The sequence below is a fragment of the Limulus polyphemus genome, unplaced genomic scaffold, assembly GCF_000517525.1.
Source record: "Limulus polyphemus unplaced genomic scaffold, Limulus_polyphemus-2.1.2 Scaffold595, whole genome shotgun sequence".
NCBI lineage: Eukaryota > Metazoa > Arthropoda > Merostomata > Xiphosura > Limulidae > Limulus > Limulus polyphemus.
Genome location: NW_013666205.1, coordinates 450,737 through 463,841, shown reverse-complemented (window position 1 = coordinate 463,841; position 13,105 = coordinate 450,737). Strand labels below are relative to the sequence as shown.

General features: G+C 37.7%; 1 protein-coding gene across 1 annotated transcript in view; it reads right to left on the bottom strand.

Moving 5' to 3' along the window:
* LOC106459341 overlaps positions 1 to 7,697 on the bottom strand; it is a 30,338-nt gene extending 22,641 nt beyond the window's left edge. The window contains exon 1 of the mRNA XM_013918960.2: positions 7,666 to 7,697. The gene's annotated coding sequence lies outside the window, so the exon portion shown is untranslated. The remainder of the gene's footprint in view (positions 1 to 7,665) is intronic.
* Between the last annotated feature and the right edge of the window lie 5,408 nt (positions 7,698 to 13,105).

Sequence of the window (13,105 nt, the reverse complement as noted above, 5' to 3'; positions counted from 1 at the left end):
CATGTTTGCTCAGTTATATGTAGTGGATTCAGGAGTAATATGTAGTATGTTTGCTCAGTTATATGTAGTGGATTCAGAAGTAATATGTAGCATGTTCTAGGGAAAGAAAATTTTATATTTCTTTAATTCGTTTCTTTTGTATATTGCCAGTTTTATACGGAATAGTTTTGGTTTCCAACGTCTTCCCGTCGAAAATGACGGGATTTTACGCTAGTATAAATATGCAAGTTAAGTTTTCAAAGTAAAATTAAACTATTTATTTAAACTATTGGATTGCAACATGAAAGAAGCAAGTTTCCCGCACCTAAGACTTGCTGTGATTTTTTTCGATAGCTTTTCGACACAGTATTCCTGTAACTCTTTACGATGAAAACCAAAACTTATTCAGTGTCATAGTTACCTGGAATGATGATTCATGTCCGCTGTGATTGGTTGAACTGCGATCACCACGGTGTGTCAGTTCGTTTGCTGTGATGTGTAACAGCACGGTTAGAGTATCGATAGTTTATAAGTCGTTATGTCGAAGTTCTGTGGATTCCTTCACTTTTCAACACACTGTATATAATAATGAGGCTACGCTTTCGAGTAAAGTTACGCTAACTCAGGATCAAAGAGTGGATTTTTTTGAAAAAATGAAAAACAGCAAACGGATTCGAACTCGAGGGAAACGAATCAAACGAATTAAAGTAACCAGCATTATTTCGGGGCAAACAACGTTTTGAATTTGACTCTGGAAAAAACAAAACAAACAAAGAAAAAAAAACGTGTATGTGTAACTAATTAGTTGGAATGATTACCAGAATTTCAGAAGAACCACCCACACCACGAGTGGAACGAATAGAAACACAAATGTATAAAGAGCAAGGCAGGAAGTAAATTAAATTATGTTAAATATACTTAGCCAACTCACATTAAATAACAGGTAGAATTAATTAACGATTTCAATGAAAGAACTCTCCTTTCAAGCGAAAACTGAGTGACAAACTAACAGGGACAACTTGCATGTAAAGTTTGAATAGCTTACGACTCAAACACAATGAAACTTGGCAATCGTTGTTCATAATAATGTCAGTTTCAAATCGCAGTGTACGTAATTGTTTGTAAAAATAAAAATAACAGAAGTTTTTTGGTATACATTTGTTTGTTGAATTTCGCGCAAAGTTATACGGCTATCTGCACTAACCGGCCTTCATTTAGAAGTGATGGACTAGAGCTAGTCAAAACTACCCACCGCCAACTCTTGAACTACACTTTTAACAAAGAAAATGGGATTGGCCATCACATTGTAACGTTCCCATGGCTGAAAGGGCGAGCATGTTTGATCACGGGATTCGAACTCGTGAACAATAGTTTCTGAGTCGAGTGCCATATTTTGGTGTACAAGTAAACGTTTTTGAAAAGACCTTGTCGGAAGTTATATGCTTTATTTGAAGATTTAAGAGTTCTCAAAGATGTAATTATTTATTTAAGACTTTAAATACTTTAAATAGTGATATTAAAAAAACAACAACAACAACAACTAAATGTAGTTTGTTTTGTGAGAAAATAAACAAACCATTTACTTACCGCTGAACTAGTGGGGGGGGGGCAAAAAATTAGAGTGCGTGTGTGTTTTAAAGCAAGGCCACATTAGGCTATCTGCTGTGTGCACCGTGGGGAATCGAACCCCAAATTTTAGCACTGTAAGTCCGTAGACGTACCGCTATCCCATCGGGAGACTGGTTACAACAATCTGTGAGACTAGAAGCAGTTTACTATGCAAATATCTGCTGTAAACTGACTACCTGGAAAAGACCGTTTATTATACAACCCGAATAATCACGTACAACAAAAAGTTAGACAGAACATGACTACCTGGAAAAGACCGTTTATTATACAACCCGAATAATCACGTACAACAAAAAGTTAGACAGAACATGACTGCCTGGAAAAGACCGTTTATAATACAACCCGAATAATCACGTACAACAAAAAGTTAGACAGAACATACAGTAGCCTTAACCATTTCTCAATGATCACTCAGGTCATCAGTTGGAAACCGTGGGTGTCGCTGTTTAGGGGTCTATTCCAGTAAAGCACCCAAACCCGACCCCATCAGCAAATGAACCCTACCACTGAGCATCGGGTACCACCAGCCCTTATTTTGCTGTTTCCGAATCCATGCAGAGGTCTTCTTAGCAGCCAGATCCACCCTTTTCAATGCGTCTTGCAGGCATTGCCCCAATTTCGACTCCCCTCAAGAAATCTAGTTTACAGTGGCCTACAAACCTTCGACATCCTACTTCCACTGCAAATATCTCACAACTTCAGCCTTTAGCACAACACTCCCCATCAAGCTCTTCAAAGCTAAGCAACTTTCTCTCGTGGGCCCAGGTGACATTTTCCTCCCATGGTACAGTAAACTCTACTATTAACTTCTAGGCTCCATATCACCATATTAGGTCGTTGTTCAGTTAACACAATCTCAGGAGGAAACACTAATTGTGATGTACGATCAGTGCGTACCTCCAATTTAACACTGGGTGTAAACCCCCCCTTCGTAAATTGATAGCCTTTCTCTTCCTCAGAATGGTTCCTTCTCTTATCAACTCGTTGCTTTCATATTCCATATTCAATTACATATTCCTTCGTCAAAACAGCGTACCACTCTAGAACCTTCAATACCTGACTGTACCTACCAACTCCCTGCCCACAACTTGCATGAATGTGTTCCAATTTCCCCCCTAGAAGAACACTCTCGACACTTCTCAACTTCGCTCACTTTCCACCTAGCTAAGTTAATTGGACCTGAGCAAGAAGCTAAGTCTAGATGACTCAATCTGCCAGATGTCTCCCCACTTCAAATGGCGATCTGCGACATTTTCCTCACACGTTCATCTACCTTGCTGAGCCTGAGTTACTGTCTGTGCTACCCTTCTTCCTTCTTCGATCTCCCTTACTTCATCTGCAACAATGTTTCTACGTTCTTCCACACTACCTTTCGAAAACCACACCTGACTTTCCCACCCTAAACATTTTCTATCCATTTGCATTGTTCCTACAATCTAGCCTACTTTCTACATCTGCAACTCCTGTCCTTATGTCCCACTTTCTGCCTGATGTGAGTCAGACCGAAACACTTTAGTCATACCCACAAACAGATACAGCTTGTTCTTCATGAAACTGACTATTTTTGGTGTGGAAAAGAGTGCACCTTTCAACCACCTATTGATCAATCCACTGGCATACAAAAGCGTGTTAAAAGTTAAGTTTCTCATAGGATCCACACATTCCAAAATAAAACCAACAGAGTACTGATTATTAAAATCACTAAGTACGTTAACAGAACGTAACATCTGAACAGAGCACATTTATATTAAAGCTTTGAATAACAACATCTAGGTCGAAACAACTGTTTATTTCCTAGTTATAATTTTTGTGTACGTATAAGTAATAACAGAGGTCGCTACGATAGTTTACCACTTCTATACCCTACCACTGTAGCACTTCACTCACAGCTATATTTATCTCATAGGAATATCATCAGGATATTGTTCTCCTAGTTGTTACATAACAATGTTCTATGGTTGCCATGGGTACACGCAAAACAACAGAGTGCAGGAAGTACTCGCTTTGTTCGTCTTTGTCCAATAGTTTATCTCGTGACGTACTGTGAAAGAAAACGCTAGATAATTCTGCCGTAATCAAACGGTCACTTAAATTTTGCTGCTTTGCAATTTAAAATTTGTCAATATAGGGCAAATATTACTCGATAATGTTTCGCGGACAGTATCATTTGCGAATTTTATTCAGAGATATCTTTATCTAATAATTACTGTTTGTTTGTTTGAAGTTATGCACAAAGCTACACAATGAGCTATCTTTGTATCAAGCCCACCACAGGTATTTAAACCCGGTTTATAGCGTTGTAAGTCCGCAGGCATGCCGCTGTGCCATTGGGGGGCAAATAATTACTGAGTGATTTACAATCCCGAGTTTGAAGTAGGGAGAACAATTCTGAAAAAACAAAAACAAACAAACAGGGAATGTTTGTCTAAACAATGATTTTTTCAGCTTACGTATCTTTTTCTTTTTTTTTTGGAAATTGTATTCTTGAGCAAAATAATGAAAGCTACACGAGGGATATCTGCGCTAGCCGTCCCTAATTTAGCAGTGTAAGACTAGCTAGTCATCGCCACCCACCGCCAATTCTTGGGTTACTCTTTTATCACCGAATAGTGCGATTGACCGTCACATTATAGCGCCCCCACGACTGTTAAGCGTAAAGCTACACAATGTGCTATTTGTGCTGTGCCCACTACGGGTATCAAAACCAAGTTTTTAGCGTTATAAGTCCGCAGTCTAACCAGTGGCGTAGTGAGGGCACTTGGCGCCCTGGGGCAAAAACCTCAATTTGCGCCCCTTTCCATACATACATCCTCATTAAAATAAAGATATCTCTACCGTAGCCTACTGTACAATGACATTTGGCAACCCCCCAAGATCTGCGCCCTAGAGCATTTGCTCTACCGTGCCTATAGGTCACTACGTCAATGAGTCTAACAGATGTGTCACTGAGGGCCCACCAAGAGACTGCTCTACAATCTAAGCTAAAGGGTTAGGCCCCTACTGCTGGCTATTAAGGCACCTTTTTAACAATTCAAAGTACCACATTCTGAAATCCCATTTAACAAACAAAGCCCATACTGGTCCGGCATGGCCAGGTGGTTAGGACGCTTGGCTCGCAATCTAATGGTCCCGGGTTCGAATTCCCCATCCCACCAAACATGCTCGCCCTTTTAGCCGTGGGGGCGTTATAATGTTACGGCCAATCCCACTATTCGTTGGTAAAAGAGTAGCCCAAGAGTTGGCGGTGGGTGTTGATGACTCGCTGCTTTCCCTCTAGTCTTTCACTGCTAAATTAGGGACGGCTAGCGCAGATAGCCCTCGTGTAGCTTTGCGCGAAATTCAAAACAAACAAATTCGGGCCTAACTTCAGAGTTATGAGATGGCCACACGTTGGGCAGTAATGTGGTAACTTTTTCCGCTATGTATACATTTCCTTTCTTCGGATTTCAACCCGAGACCTTTCGCCCACCAGGTGAATGCTCTAATAGATGAACTAAAGAAATACCCCACCCCCTCCTCCCCTTACCCAACGCATTCTAATAACGCGCTTCTTAACAATTTAAACTTCTACACGCGTGCCTGTTAGTGGTTCTGAGCTGTGGATGCGTTAAAGGATGATCTTCAAATCCCACTTTTCGATTAGAATACACAAAGAATTCGTAGTAGGTACAGCTTACTATCAGCTATCACTTTATTATTTTCAAATTAGTGACAGCTAGTGCAGAGTTCCATGTGTAATGTGTAGCTTTGCGCGGATATCCTTTCGAAACACAATAAAACAAAAAAGTTGTTACGATTTATAATCTAAACATAAAAATAGTTTTATCGTTAACATATTTTTTTCTATATTATATCGATAAGTTGTTAGAAATTTTATCGAAAATGTTGATTACATACATTTTATTACGATTGTTTGAAATTAAGCACAAAGCTACACAAATGACTATCTGTGCTCTACCCACCACGGGTATAGTTGTAAGTCCACATACATACCGCTGTGCCACTGGGGGGCCTTTTTTTTATAACGGAATATGAGAAGGTATATGTTCGATAAATATCTTTTTTTTTTCTTTATCTTCACAAAAATAAATCTCTGAATTATTTTATGGTAAATACAAGAAGAATGAAGGAAATTTCCGTTTTTTTTGTTTGATGCTAAGCACAGAGCTAGATAATGAGCTATCTCTGCTGTGCCCAACACGGGTATCGAAACTTATTTTTAGCGCCACAAGCCCTCAGACTTACTGCTGAGACACTGGGGTACCTAGATGGAAACGTGTAAAAATAAAACGATATATAAGTGCACCAACAACAACAACAAAAAAAGGTTAACATTTTTCATCCCTGTAAATATTTAGTTCTGAAAATTTTAAGAACGAGTGACCAAAGACATTCTTCATGTAAAATTCAGGTGATAACATTCGTTTGAAGCTTTTTCACATAGGTATTTATACGTGACATTCTAACCAAGATTATGAACTCATGAGATCGCAAAACGAAGCCTAAAAGACATCGAGAACTAAGATTAATATTAAATACTTATACTTCTAATTTATGTTCAGTCTTAGTTAAAACATCAAAACTCACTGTGGTTTAAGTAATCTTAAATAAAACCTCAACATCATCAAGTGCTTAAATCCAATCTCAGTTAAAACTACCAATAAACTTAGTAAACAGTGCGGCCAATTTAATATAATAGTTTAACAAGGAGTACGCAATGCCATAAAACAGAAGCATAAAATGATGTTTGATTGTTTAAGTCTATGCACAAAGCTACAGAATGGGCTATCTGTGCTCTGCCCACCACGGGTATCGAAACCCGGTTTCTAGCGTTGTAAGTCCGCAGACATACCGCTGTGCCACTGGGGGCTTGCTGTTTGTAATTAAGCACAAAGCTACAGAATGGGCTATCTGTGCTCTGCCCACCACGGGTATCGAAACCCGGTTTCTAGCGTTGTAAGTCCGCAGACATACCGCTGTGCCACTGGGGGCTACTCCATACAATGATCAATTCAGTATCCTTGCTCTTATCGATAATTTAGGCCGCAATCCTAATAACATTTCACTAGGTTTGGTCAGCTTAAGAGATTCAGGTTAGTCCTAAATCTATATGCTAAGCCAACAAAGCAAATTAACTCTCATGGGTGTAAAAATAATATATGGAACATCTAGACAATACTTAAGGACGCCACGGAAACATTAAATAAGACAGGAGTTTTCAAAAAAGTACCAGACATTTTGTTAACTTGTCGTCAGAAGGAAGAACTTTTCGAAGTTCACGACTATGATCGCACGGTCTTTCGACGTGGTGTATAACGATAATGTTTTGGTTACTTGTGATTTAGCCGATTTAATGGATCCAAGTTGAACTTTATGACACTGTTGACTAGTCACTAAATCCTACGATCTATTAATTACCATTACGCTAGCGACGACATTTTACAGTGAAAAGAACTGCTTACCTGTTGTTATGTCCGTTAATATTGTAGGCTAACACCTATCATGTATGAACAACTGAAACACGTTCTTAGTGTCATAAACTAATATACAAAATAACTAAAGTCTCTACTGATTAAAATGTATAGCATTATCAGTTGTGTGTCCTAGCTGTCAAAAATATTTTCATCAAAATCCACAGAAAAAAAATAGCTTCGGTAGTAATGGCTCATTGATAATGGCACCGGTAAAAACAGTTCCAATAAGAAAGGCAGTGTGCGTGTGAAAGTGACTGTTTCTTTCGAGAAAAAACAAAGAAGCAGCAAATTGTATGTTTTTGATTTTAGGTAATAAACTCTTCCCACTTACATTATTACCACATACCATTTTTGCCAATGTCTTTGATTCTCAGTAAAAAACCTGCGCGGTATTTTGTACACTTAAACTGTTCTTTGAAAGAGAAGTAGTACAGACAGACAAAGTCTTATTTAGTACACTACCTCCAAGAACAAATTCTTTTCCCTAACCAACACTCCCATGAGTGTATATGTCAGGTACTGCGGGGCCTCACAGGAGAAGAAACTACTTTACTATTATTACTTGTACAGAGCTGTAACTTACCTCGCCTGGTAGAATCCTGAACCTGTTTACCAAGGCTGCATCTACGTCACTGAGGTGAACTAGTTTGGGTCTAGCTTTCTCTTTGCGGTCGCTAAGCGACCAGATAGTCTGATGCTGTAATACCCGCATGTTGTAAAGATACTGCTTCAAGAGTGTGATAATGGTTATATGTAACAGTACTTAAGCATGGTCTGTGTTATTGTCGGTTAAGAATTTTTTTAAATTCCTTTTTGGGGAAGAGAATAAGAATGACCCGTGTTGAAAGGGCGTCACCAATGTTTCAGAGGTGAACTGCTACATTCATATAAAACTGAAGGAGGCAACTGTAACGACAGACCTGACAAATTAAAATTTCTATCTCTTGAAAAGCACCTGAATCATGTGAATGAGATCGAGGGTGTAAAATTAGATAAAATCAAGTAAGAGTTACATCTCAATTAATATTTTTGAAATTAAAAAAAATGTAAATGAAAGTAAATAAACTAACAGAAAAAAAAAGTAAAAATCCTCGGCTGAAATTACGTATTAGGCTTTGGCACTCGACATTAGAACGACTGGTATTTCAAACGTGGCTTCCTTTTAGATTTTAAATGTATATTTATTTATTTAAACTGGAATCATGAATAATACATTCCCCAGTGGCACAACGGTATGTCTTCGGACTTACAATGCTAGAAACCAGGTTTCGATACCCGTGGTGGAGCGTGCCAGGCTGGATGTTAGAAGGTTCAAAATTCGCGGCGTAATGCCAGACTTTCAGTTGTGAGTGCGTTATAAAAGTAACAGTCAATATCATTATTAGGTTACCAGTCGGAAAAAAAGCCCCTACGGCGGCAGATGTTGCGAACTGGCTGCCTTTCTTCTCATAAAGAGCTCAAATTAAGGACTGTTGTATCTGAAACCCTAGAGGTCTCTGGATAGTATCACATTTTTAGTTATAACTGAAAAAGGTTATGTGGTTGACGTCACCAACCGGGTGTACTTAAGTGTCGTGTACAACTGTGCTGAATACCTGATAATGCCACGTTAACAGTGGCGAAACGTTGTTTTTAAATAAATAATGCATTTTTTTTTCTATCCCATTTTAGCTGTTTTTGAATATTAAATTTTGTAGTGTGTGGGATACCTCCAACATTTATATTTATAGAAAAAAAGAGTAGGATCTTATATGAATATTTCAAACGTATTTTAACTTAAATAGGTCTATGAGCACCCGGGCAAAGATTGAATTGGTGTAGTATGGTTTTTAACCACTCTTCTTACACAACATATGAAGCCAGAAAAAAATTCAAATTTGCTAAAGTTTTTAATTAAAATTACCCCACTTAACTATTTATAATATGGATAATTCTGAGTCATGAAGAATAACTTATTTACAAATGTTCATATATGGGTTTCTTTTGGAGAACGAGTATACAATTTCCTATATGTTAACATTTTTGAGCATTTTAAAGAATTATATATTTTGTCTTTTTCATGTATATTTTCAGGTTTAAAAGCAGAGTACATCTTCTCTTGATCCTAGTAGGTTTTCTTAAACAGTTAGTTGATATAGGTCTTTATCTTTAGCTTAACTTAAAATATTACCATCTATTAAATAGATGGAGTCAACAATTTAAGCTCCAGAAACAAAAAATAGTTAAAACAGCAATAAATGAGTGCCATAATATTGCAAAAAACATTTCAACTGTACGGACTACAAAAACAAGATTTAACCAGATTGTCCTATTGGAAGTCTGTGGGCCAGTAAAGTTTGTTAAACGTAAAGATGCACAATGCGCTATGGTCATCGGAGGGATCAAACTTCGAATAATAGCCCTCAAACTTGCCGCTGAGACACCGGGAGACGGGCAATTAAAGAATTACACAATTTAAATTGTATTTAGTTTCACTGTGATATAATATCACACACACACACACACACACACATGTTATTAATGATATGCCAAGCTCCCCCAGATAAGGAGTTTTGCAAAATGTCATTAGTTAAGGTATACCACAAGATATTGTTAACTATCATATAGCAGCTCAGTTCAGAGCTTTCAAGTACAAAGAAATATCGTTAAATTCCGATCAGTTATTTTTGTTTACTTTTAAAAAACCAAAGCCACATTTGGCTATATGCTGTGTCCACAGCGGGGAATCGAACCCCGGATTTTAGCGTTATAAGGCCGTAAACTTACCGATGTCTCACCGGGGGGATCTTCTGATCAAAGCAAGCTGATCAGTACAAAAAGTTAAGTAAAACTAATGGCACTCGCTATACTAAAATTTCACCTCCCGTAAGCATGGGGGAAGGAAGTGCGATTCCAATCCTTAAATTGCACCCATATATCGCATAAAGCATATTTGAAAACAAACTCATGAAAATACCATCAAAATACACCATTTTTAACGACAGTTACAAACATTTTCTAAGGGAGGCGTACCTCCAGACTCTCTAATATGACTTATCCACTCATTTTGTTTTTCCTCAAAAAACAGCATGCTTTCTGTATAGATTTATGCCTACGCTACTAGGCTTAGCTTCTGCAGTATCATTCCGTACTATTTACAAAACAACAACAACAAAACAAACAAAAAAAAACAAGAAAAAAAAAACAGAGGGGTTGCTTTCAGAACGCAGAGTCTTCTTCAGGTGTGATTCCCAGCAGTTCAACCTCAAACTGACGAACGAATATATATAACTTCCGAAAGCCTTCTGGTTACGAGATTACTTTAAGTGAAACAACTTTTGTTCTTGTATTCAAATACAATCAAATTTTCATATTTAAAATACCTTGTTTGTTTGTTTGTAAATTAAGCACAAAGCTATACAATGGACTAGCTGTGCTCTGCCCACCACGGGTATCGAAACCCGGATTCTAGCGTTGTAAGTCCGCAGACATACCGCTGTGCCAGTGGGGGGGGGGCTTAAGATACCTTTAGCTATAAAATATATTGCAAAACGTTTATTCAACATGGACTAAATGGTTAAACCACTGAACTATTTACTATCTATATTGCTCTATTGCACATGCGCGTTGAGTTAGTAAATAAGAGATTTATTGTTGAGCTTTTCTTAATTTCTGGTCTCCAGTGCGTCATGTTAAAATCCAGGGTTCATTTCTCCTTGGTGGACAGAGTGCAGATAGCTTATTGTGTAATTTTGCACTAAAACATACAATTAACAACAAATTTTTAGTTTGAGTTTGAAAGCGCTATTAGTGAGTTTATAAAATTAGATTACATAATCAATACCGCTAAAAAAAAAGGTTAGTTATGCTTGGTCAGCTAATTTAAAATATATGATTCTTAGTGGAGAGGTCCAGCCCAGTCTTCATGGTAGTGATTTAGATTTAGGTTTAAAATTTAAAATTAACATTTTGATTTTATTTGATCGTGTGGGATGGCTTCCAATTTAGTGATAGTTTCGATATAATTACGAGGGCAGGGAGTCTAAAGAAAACAGGAAAAAAAGAATGGAGGAAAGAAAATTGGTTAATGATCACCTTGAAGTGTATTTTAATCTTGCAACCAGTAACAAGAAGATTAGACATAGTAGGTACAGAATTACGTCTATATATATAATACGATATCTGAACCACGTCATAATCTTGGCAAAAAATACAGAATCGTACATAAGATGGTTGTTTGATGTAAAGCACGAAGCAACACAATGGGCTATCTGTACTGTGCCCCGAAACCCGGTTTTTAGCGGTGTGAGCCCGCAGACTTACCGCTGAGCAATTATAAGCGAAAGAAATAGCAAAAAAGAGCTACAAAATTAGAACAGATATGTTCACAACATCCCACATCTAATATTACATCATCTGTAACTAGTGTTAGGAACACAGCGTGCCAAGGTATAGATCTGAGGTTCCTTGGTTCGCGTTTCATTACCGCCAAAACAAAAACAGGCACGCCGTACTTTGGGTGTGTGTGTGCATTACAAAGATGACGGTTTAATCCCACGTTTTGGTCTGACAAGAGTACTACAAAAGTTGGCGGTGAGTGTTGTTGACTACCTGCCTTCCCTCTGGTCTAGCACTTCAAAATTAGGGACGGCTAGCGCAGATACCCCTCGTGTAGCTTTCTGCGAAATTCAACAAATAAACGTTATGAAACAGAAAAGCAAGAAAAACACGTTACGACAAACGGGCCACTAGGGATAAGAAGTACAATATATTTCCTGAAGATGGCATTCCAAAGGATATAATAACCGGATAATTTTACGACCAGCATAACGAAACTTGGGGTGATTAATGGTCGACAATAGCTTAACTGGTATCCTAAGCAGAAATTAAGGATGCGTCCCTATACACCCTGCAGCCCCGAGAATTTGGCGCCCTAGGCAGCTGTCTGTGTTATCTATCTTCAACGCTATGGCTGACTAATATTATAAGAATTATATTTGCCCTACTTATTCCAAAAAAATTTAATAATAACACGTCTACCTTGCTAATACGAGAAAAACCAGAAGTTTGTTTTTAGAGCAAAGAAACATTGGGCTATCCGTGTCCACCGTAGAGAATCGAATCTTGGATTTTTGTGTCGTAAGTCCGTAAACTTACCGTTGTCCCACCGAGCAACAAAACCAGAAGTAGGTGATTAACCACACGTGATTTAGATAAAAACATAGTAAGTTTCAGGAGAACGTAATACCAAAATATTAAGTTATTTAACAAAGATAACACAAACAGTTTAAGAACTATAACATTATATAACTTACTCAATCAATTAGGAAAGTTTCAGGAGAATGTAATACCAAAATATTAAGTTCTTTAACAAAGATAACGCAAACAGTTTAAAAACTATAACATTATATAACTTACTCAATCAATTAGGAAAGTTTCAGGAGAATGTAATACCAAAATATTAAGTTCTTTAACAAAGATAACACGAACAGTTTTAGAACTATAACATTATATAACTTACTATAAGAATAAGATAACGGGTCCACCAATTAAGAAGTTGGTGTTTCTTATATGGAAATATATGTATTGTTTCGATAAAGTTCAACCAATGAACAAACAACTAGGCACATATGTAAAAAAAGCACACAAATCTTTACGAGAGGCCCACTAGTATATACGCACTTTAATGTTTCTTAATGGAGATTAATTAGCTTAAAATGGTGGAACGAGTGCAAAACTTTCACAAAGCTTGCAGGTTTTCAAAAGAAAAAGACTGAATATATTGGTAAAGAAACGAGGTATTATCATGTAACTAATATATTTGTCCAGAATATAAAGGATCCACTGATCTTTGGCGATTCATGGTTAATGGACTTGCATGGATTTATCTGTGCAATTGTTTGTTCTATTCGTCTTAATTGGCCCGGCATGGCCAGGTGATAAGGGCGCTCGACTCGCAATCTGCGGGTCGCGGGTTTGAATCCTCGTCCCACCAAACATGCTCACCCTTTCAGTCCTGGGGGCGTTATAATGTGACGGTCAAT